The sequence below is a fragment of the Vitis vinifera genome, chromosome 4 (assembly GCF_030704535.1).
Source record: "Vitis vinifera cultivar Pinot Noir 40024 chromosome 4, ASM3070453v1".
In the NCBI taxonomy this organism is placed as follows: Eukaryota; Viridiplantae; Streptophyta; class Magnoliopsida; order Vitales; family Vitaceae; genus Vitis; species Vitis vinifera.
In genome coordinates, this window is record NC_081808.1 from 15570265 (window position 1) to 15579680 (window position 9416).

Genomic DNA, 9416 nt, shown 5'->3' on the forward strand with positions numbered 1-9416 from the left:
TGCTTCCCATGATTACTCATTTCAATCATTGTAGCAACTGACAAAGGTTAGATCCATTTGAGTTGTGTATAAATAAAATCAATGGAGAGCTGAATTGAGATATGGAAAGATCTCAACTTCACCCACCCCTTGAAGTTAGCTAAAAATGATGAAAATTAAAGAAGATTTGAAAAAAAATCAAAGTTAATAATGAAGATGAAACAGAAACTTACTAAAAATTTGAAGCTTAATTAAGCTAAAAATAAATGAAAGATTATAAGAAATAGTAAAGATTGCAACTAAAAATGAAAACTAAACTAAGCTCAGTTAATCTTCCTATGTCCTCCTCAAATTGAGAAGACACAACTACTTTCACTCTCTCTTTCTCCTTTCTCTTTCTTTATTTATTAACAAAAGTGTCCACACCCCTTGAATCTTTCCTCTCCTTTGAATTTGTGTTAGACCATACTTCCTACTGGAGTGTTTGGCTGCCAAACTTAGAGGTGATGGATGTTGATTGGAGCCTTACATTATGCTAACCTTCTCTACCAATCATAAGAAAGGGTAACCTACTTCTCTTATATAGTACTATTTTATTTTTATTTTTTTACAAAGAAATGATGGTGGTGGAAGAATGTGCTCTAGATGTGTAAGATGTCACCTTTGCTTACTAACTGAATGTTACTTAGTGAAAATCCCTTAAATGTGTCATCATCATTTTTTAGGTGCGCCGTTAGTGAAGAGGATCATGTTAGGATAGAGCCCTTAAAAGCATGACATAATGTAATACACTTGGAATTCATTATTTATTTAATGATGTTCCAGTTTCACTTTTATTTATCCTTATTCCATGTATTATACTTTATAAGCATTCTTGTCTGCATCTTTTGCATTGTATGTGACTTAGGTGCATTAGGAGTTGTAAAAAAAATCTAAGTCATGGATTCATTACAAATAGATGACTTTTTCACACTCGGTTCATGGGCCTAGACAACTCATTAGAGGTTGTAGTGCACCATCTCCTAATTGGAGATGAGTTTCCCATGAAGAGTGCATCAGTGTGTATGGTTACACATTAGAAAAGACCTACGGTGAGTCATGACTTAAGGCTATCAAGTAGTCATGACCTCACCAAGCTGCTTCATTGTGTTGTCTCTCAACCTTGAGAGAATATTAAGTTTGTGTTAAAGTTAGCAATGATTTTAACCTACAGGTGAAATCGTATGTTGATCATATATTCTTTGTGGATTGGGTCATTGTTGATAGAAGCTGGTAGCAATAGGTATTCTCAATAGAGACATCATGATATCTCTTGGGATTGAGATAGTGTGTCCCTTTGGGTGATCCTAAGGAGGTGTGTTCATGGAAAATATGACCATAGTAGTTCCTGAAGTGGAACTTGACATAAGCTCTTTGAGAGTTAAGATATGTCAATTCAATACATAATAAGAGGATCTATGACTCAAGGATGATAGAGATAGTCTTGAAAGACTGATAGTTTTCACCTTATCATACTACAGACACTAGTTCATGGGGAGACTGAACACAATGGATAGTAGGTCAAAGCCCTAAGCACTTGGTGTCTCGTTGTTATTTACATAAGATACTGGAGTTTAGTTGATTCTCTATAGCGAGATGTTGAATCAACTTTAAAATTGGATTATGAGGGAACCAATATTCCTATGAGTCCTAATGGTCCCTACTCTAAGCTTGTATACCTTTTTGGCATGGGTTATAAGGGTCGGATTGGCTCTAAGTTTACTTTTATGCATAAGGGTGTTTTGATAATTATGCAAGGTTGCATAGGGGTAAGTGAACAAGGTCCCTGGATTAGACTACTTGATTAATTAGTAGGCCATGTTGGGTTAATTAATCGATTAGAACCCATTTTAGGCTATATTAAGTGACCCAAGCACATGTGGGATCAGGTCACTTAAGCCCACTTAAGAACCTTACAAATACCCCATAGGGGTTAGGGTTTCCATAGATTTTGTCTTCCACCATCCAGAGAGATTGAGAGTCATAGCCTCTATTCTTTTTTTCTTCCCATCGGAAGTGTGTCAAGATCAAGGTTCGAGTCATCGGGCAGAAGACTTCGGGTTTAACGAGACTTCTGTGATTTCGATCTTCATATTCACTATGTGGATTTGATTCGAGAACATCCAAATATGAGGTATGGTTTTCGTTAGCACTTTTTAAATCCTTTTAAAGTATAAAAATACTTTTTTTTTTCGTTGTGCATAGGATTAAGAGAAAGCCTAGGATAGTTATGCATGTTTCTAACCTGATCTGGACTTGGGAATCAGAGAGATCCAGGTTTTTCCCTTCAAATCATAAGTGTGTAGGGTTAGCTTTATTGAAGGTGTGTTATTTTAGTTAGAGGAAGGCGGTGCACAATTTTGGTGAGTTGGAGGCGATCCATTTAGATAAGCTAAGGTGTGCAATTTCATAGTATGTCACCGTTTTGATCACAACTTATTCTTTAAGTTTGTCGACCATATAAAAAAAGGATTGGATATTAGCTTATTGCTCGAGTTAGTTCACAAGCCATAATCATTCAGTTGGCATACCTATCACAATGAAAATCCATTTTGAATACAAGAAAGAAAGATGTTTCATTAATAGGTTTTCATTTGATTGTTTATTACATCCACGATACCTTGGGTAGTTCTTCCTATTACGATAGAGCTCTTAAAAGCATGATATGATATAACAAATTTGGAATTCATTATTTATTTAATGATATTTTAGTTTTACTTTTATCTATCTTTATTCCATGTATTATACTTCATGAGCATTATCGTATAGCATCTTTTGCATTATAAATGACTTGGGTCTATTAGGAATTGTATAGAAAATTCAAGTCATGGGTTCCTTACAAATATATGATTTGTTCACCAATTTGTAGACCTAGGCAATCCATTTTAGGTTATAGTGCACCACTTTCTAATTGGAAGGATGATTGGTCTTGACCATCGGGATGGGTTTGCCATGGTGAGTGCAGTAGTATGTACAGTTACACATTAGATAAGACCTACGATGAGTCATGATATAAGGTTATCAGGTAGTTATGACTTCACCAAACTATTATACTATATTGTCTCTCAATTTTGAGACAATGTTGAGCTTGTGCAAAAATTAGTAGTGACTTTGACCTACGAGTGAGATCCTAAAGTAATCATATATTCCTTATGGATTGAGTCATTATTGATGGAAGTCAGTAGCAATAAGTATTTTCAATAGAGGCACCATGATATTTCATGGACTTTGAGACAATGTGTCATTTTGGTTAATCCTAAGGATGTGTGATCATGAAATATTTGACCTTGTAGTAATTCTTTTAGTGGAATTTGATAAATGTTCTTAGTGAGTTAGAGTATTTTATTTGATCACATAATAGGAAGACCTATAACTTCAAGATAGTGGAGTGTTGGGATTAAGTCCCTAAAAACAAGACATGATGTAACAAAGTTAGACTTAACTATCTCTTTGTTATACTTTTAGTGTACTAACATTGATTTGAGCATTTAACACATGTCTTTTACATTGTATATGACTTATGTGCATTAGGAGTTGTACAGAAGATACAAGTCATGAGTTCCTTGTAACTAGATAAGTTGTCCACAATCGGTTCATGGATTTGGGCAATCTAGTAGAAATTGTAGTGCACCACCTCATAATTGGAGTGATGACTTGTCTTGGGCATCGAGATGAGTTTCCTATGGTGAGTGAATTAGTGTATGTAAGGCATACTAGACAAGATCTATGGTGAATCATGACACAAGGCTATTAATTGTCATGATTCACTAAAGTACTATACTATATGGACTCTCAACCTTGAGAAAATATTGAGCATGTGCCACAATTAATAGGATGTTTTAACCTATGTGTGAGACCTTAAAATGGTCATATATTCCTATTGATTAGGTAACTATTGATGAAGGCTGGTGGCAATAAGTATTCTCAATAGAGGCACTATGATATCTCATGGAATTGAGATAGTGTGTCCCCTTAGGTGATCCAAAGGACATGTGATCATGAAATCTATGATCATAATAATTCCTTTAGTGGAATTTGACATATGCTCCTTGAAGATAAAGTATGTCAGTTGATCACATAATAAGTGAGATCTATAACTCAATGATTTAAAAGGTAATCTTGATAGGTGATAACACTATCTTGTTAGATTACAGACATCAGTTCATGGGAAGTCTGCATGTAGTGGATGGTAGGTCACGGACTTGAGCTTCATCTCGTTGTTATTTATATAAGGTATTGGAGTATAGTTGATTCTCTTTAGTGGAATGTTGAATCAACCTCATAATTAGATTCCAAGGGAGCCAGTACTCCTATGGGTCTTAGTTGTCCTTGCTTTGAGCTCATATACCATTGTAGCATGGTTTATGAGGGTTAGATTGACTCTAAATTCATTTTTGTGCATAAGGGTATTTTAGTAATTACTTAAGGTTGCATATAAGATAATGAACAAGGTCTCTATATTAAGCCAATTCATTTTTGTGCATAAGGTTAATTAATCAATTGGAACCGTATTTGGCTAGATTAAGTGACTCAAGCCTTGATGGGCTCAAGTCACTTAAGCCTAGTGGGCAACCCTATAAATATCTTCTTAAAGGGTTAGGGTTTCTGAATGACTTCAATTAGTCGTCTTCCATCTTTAGAGAGGAAAAGAGAGAGCCAAGGTGTCCACCCTCCCCAAGCCCACACTTTGGAGTGCCAAGATAGTGGTTTAAGTCATTGGACAGAAAATCTTGGGTGTACGAGACCTCTAAACTATTAAGACATGTTCTTGATCGCAAGAAATTGATTTGGGAACATCCAAATCTAGGTATGGGGTTCATATCTCTTGATCTATCGTTAATAAATGTTTTTATTGCCATTTTATTCCTTTGCGATATGTTTAGAGATGCTTAAGGATAAATGAATGCACCCTACGAGATCTAGGGCATGATAATAGAGTAATTCAAAGTCCCCAACAACTTCTCAAGGTATTTATTTATTATATATATACATTACTATTTCTAACTACTCTTCTTTGGATTCTTTACCTTCATGTCAGCATCTCCATATCAATCAAGTTAACTAAACATGGTAGAGGATTTCTCCTCGCAAACTATGTTTGGTTTCCAAGAAAATATAATATAAATATAAATAAAGAAAAGAAAAATAAAATAAAAACCTAAAACATTAGTAAAAACTTTCAAGAAGAGAGAATAATTTCCATTTTTATGTTATTTCTCATTTTCTTTGCAAAAAACATAGAAGTAAAAAAAAAAAGTTTATAAAATAAATTCGAAAACCTAACATGTGACACACTTCCATTGGGCACTTATTACAAAGAAAATTCATAAACAATATAAAAAAACTCCAAATATTAAGAGTTCTGAATTATTATAATGTATTTCGAATTAGATGGGGGCATTTGGAACTCATTTTGATATGTTTTGGGGCTCAAACACGATCACCAATGGTTGAGTTCAAAGTTGGGGCGAGTACCAAATCAATCAAACTTTTGGAGGAAAAATGGCCAATTCGAAATCCAACATGTGGGTTGAAATTCTCTATGTATTTCAAACTCACTGCCAGTTTGCTTCCAATGTGCATAATTGCTCATTTCAACTTCGATTTGCATACTGTCTAAAGCGTTAGACTCTTAAACAAATATATGAACAAACAAAAGAAATATGAACAAAGATTTCCTAAAGAATGAAATAAATATAATATAAATAGGGATAAAATTAATTGTTTAAAAAATTAAAAAAAATAGTTGTTTGCTATAGGTTAGATTAGGTTTTTATTTTATTCAATTTATTTTTTTCTTTTATTGGATTTCACCTGTTTTATGTTGAGATTTTAGGTGTAGTCAGGTTGTTAAAGTTTTAAATTTGAGTGCTATAATGGAGTACTAGAATCATGGTTACTATAACAATGTTGGAACACCATCTGAGCTTGCACAAGTTTATAAGATTGTGAAACCAAGGTTTGGTTAATCTTGGTTTTGATGATAACAAAACAAGGTTTAGAACTAATGATTATATTTCAAGTGTGATTAGGCAAGATGATTTCCAAAATGACAATCACAAGAACAAATCAAGTCAAAGAGAAATCATTAAGAAGAAGAAGACCTCAAAGAGAAGTGTTTTTCAAGACTCAAGCTTCATAAGATCTCTTTGTAAGGTTGTTGATGTACTAGGATTTTCATGTATTACATTATTTACTTATGCACCAAAATCATCCAAGAGTTATTTTGTTTTAAATATTTTAAAATTAAATGATTTCATGTTTTCAACTAAAACCTTGTGTCAAATGTTTTCCAAACTTCCTTTAAAGGTTTTAAGTTGAAAAAGTTGGTTGTTGAGCCAAAAAAGGCTCAATCGGTTGAACCGAATGAGGAACTGGTCGACCCCTAACTCAACTGGTCACAGGGTGCAAAAAAACATTTTTCTCTCTTCCAGAACGATTGTTCAACTGGTCAAGGTTGAGCCTCAACTGATCGACTCCCACCTCAACCGGTTGAGGTCTGATCAAGGGGCGATCAAGGTCCAACAATCACCTGCCAAGCATTAAATTCTAACTGCTAGTCAACCGATCGATCCCCAGCTCGATTGGTCGAACCCCCAACGGCTAGTTTGGCATTTTCCCTCTATATAAAGGCTTCAATCTTCATTGTTTCATGAGCTTAACCTTCCTAAATATTTCTTGAATATATTTGAGCCTTGGGAGAGTGTTTTGAGTGCACTATTGTTCTAAAACTTGCATATTATTAGTGCACCATTCAATCCTAGTTTTCTTGTATCATTTGAGCCTAAAGTTTTGTACTAGGATTTTGTGAAATTATTTGTATATCTATGAGAGGAAGAATCTAAGTGTGAGGTATCACTTAAGGATTCTCAAGTGTAGGTTATCACTTGAGAGGTTGTTCAAGAGTGGGGTATCTTTTAAGGATTGTAAAGGGTGTTTAGAGCCAAAAGTCTAAGAGGGTGGATTGAAACCATAATCCAATTGTATTGCTTGAAGGCTTGGTTTGGAAGCTTTGAAATAGTAGAACCTCAAGCTTGGGATTGAAGTTAGAGGAGAGTGGACGTAGGCCGAGTTGCGTTGAACCACAATAAAAATCTTGTGTTTGCATTCTCTCTTTGATATTCTCTTAATTTATATGTGGTTGTTTTTATATTATTTAATTATATATTTGTATATAATTATTTATTGCATTCACATAATTTAAACTTACAAAAAGAGACCATCACCTTATTCACCCCGCCTCTAGGGTGATTACCATAGGTTGGATTAACCTAATTTTTTTAACAAAGATGATAAGAGATTATCTTTGTCCTGGGCTTATATCAGATATTCCTTCTCCACCTTTCAATGCTTGGCCTTTTGGTAACTTTATAACTCATTCTAATTTTGGTATTAAATCTAGTTGGCAAAATTTTCCTTCTAGCTCTAAATATAATTTTTCACATAAGCTTCTCTTTTTTTGGAAAACACTTTCAAATTTTAAACAAATTGAGAATAAAGAGATAGGCTAATGTTGGGAAAGATACTTAAAGTTATTGAACTCTTTCCCACAACGCAAATTTGAACCTTGGCAAGTTATTTCCAGTTTTTATTATATTTTAACTAAAAAATATTATCAAGTTTTAAATATGTTGAGTGAGAAAAGCTTTCTTGAAATGGAACCAACTATGGCCATGATGATACTTAATAATCATATAAGGAGAAAAACTCATGTGCCTAATTATGAAAACATTAACGAAACTAAGAATTTTGATGTATACTACAGTTAGGAGGGATATCTCTACTCTTCTTTAGTTGCATCATTATTTTCTAATTTTTCCATGTTTCGACAAGATAAAAAATGTTCAGAGGATGTACTTAAAGAATATATTGAACGTCAAATAGATATGATGAATGAAACAAAAACAATCAGTGCTGAGTTGGAAAAGAACAATGGTCACTTCAAGGAATCCATTTACCAAACAACTCAAGCTTTCAATGAATTTGAGCATAATACTATTACGCTAAATGGTAGAGTTGATGAAACTGAGGAAATAGTCTAATCAAACTTACCTTTAACAGAAAATAGTGATGAGTTTGATGTTATAAAACTTCTTACTATTGCACAAGATTTTGAATCTGAAACTTTTGATGAAATTGTGCAAGTATGCACTAACAATGAACTCACTAATAATGAAAGGTGTGACAATCATTAAATTCATCTTGAACATATTGAAAATACTTTTTGTGAGTATAAGATTATTGAAGGTACACCTAATTAGGCAAATGATGCAATGCACATTCAACTTGAAGAAGTGATAGTCTATCATGGCTTAAAAGATATCAATCTTGAGAAGCTTTTAGATATAAGTTCTATTCTTATTTTTGGTTTTTCTCATTTTGATGATTATGTAGATAGTTTAGTAGTTTTAGGTTTTAACAAGGTAAGGTTACTAACTTTTCTTTGGTTAGTTACTCTTACCATTGTCAATGTGATAATAAAAAAAGACTACAAATGATTCATTCCATTTGTAATGGTTTGAGAGAGTAGGTATGGGATAGGTTAGTACCTTACTCTTTCCTTTTTGGAATAGGAAAATTGGTTCATCCTCTATTCGTTTTAGGAGTAGGAAAATTGGTTTTAGGATGTTTTTTTTTTCTATTTTTTAGATTTGATTTTTTTAGTACTTTTTTTTTTTTGGTTTTAGAATGTTTTTTCTATTTTTTAGATTTGATTTTTTTTAGCACTTTTAGCCATTTTGAGTTTGTTTAGGTATTGATTTTTTTTTATATCTATCAATTTAATGAGTTTTTAAGTTGTTTCCTAGTTGTTTGTTGCTATCTCAATAGAATTAATATGCATTAACCCTCAAAGTAAGCTAACGATGGTAGGAGGACGAGGAACCTCATGCTTGATATTTCAAAGGATGGCATACTTGATGATACTACATTCATAAACATCATTGAGTTTAGTGAGCAGGTTCAGGGGGAGATCAAAATGCATATTACATATTTATACCCTTTGTCATATACTAGCATCATATATGGTAGTATATTATGATATAATTATTTGATACACAAGCTTGAGTTCACGAGCTATGAGGTAACATTCTTGAACCTTACTTTTTTTAGTTATTGTTCTATACATTGGGGACAATGTGTAATTTAGGCTGGGAAGGAAGGTATATTAGCCTTTTTTTTTTCAAATTTGTGCATACTATATTTGTTTAGTTAATGAGATTCCTGATTTGCCTTCTTAGTGACTTATGAGTTATTTTGCACGAGAATTCTTTAAGTAGTATTGTTTCTTTAGAATTTGACAAGAGATACAGTTAGAGTAAGAATATTATTTTACTTGTCTTTCCTTTTTATACTTAATTTGATTGCAAAAATAGTTAGGTTGAAACCTTAGGATACCT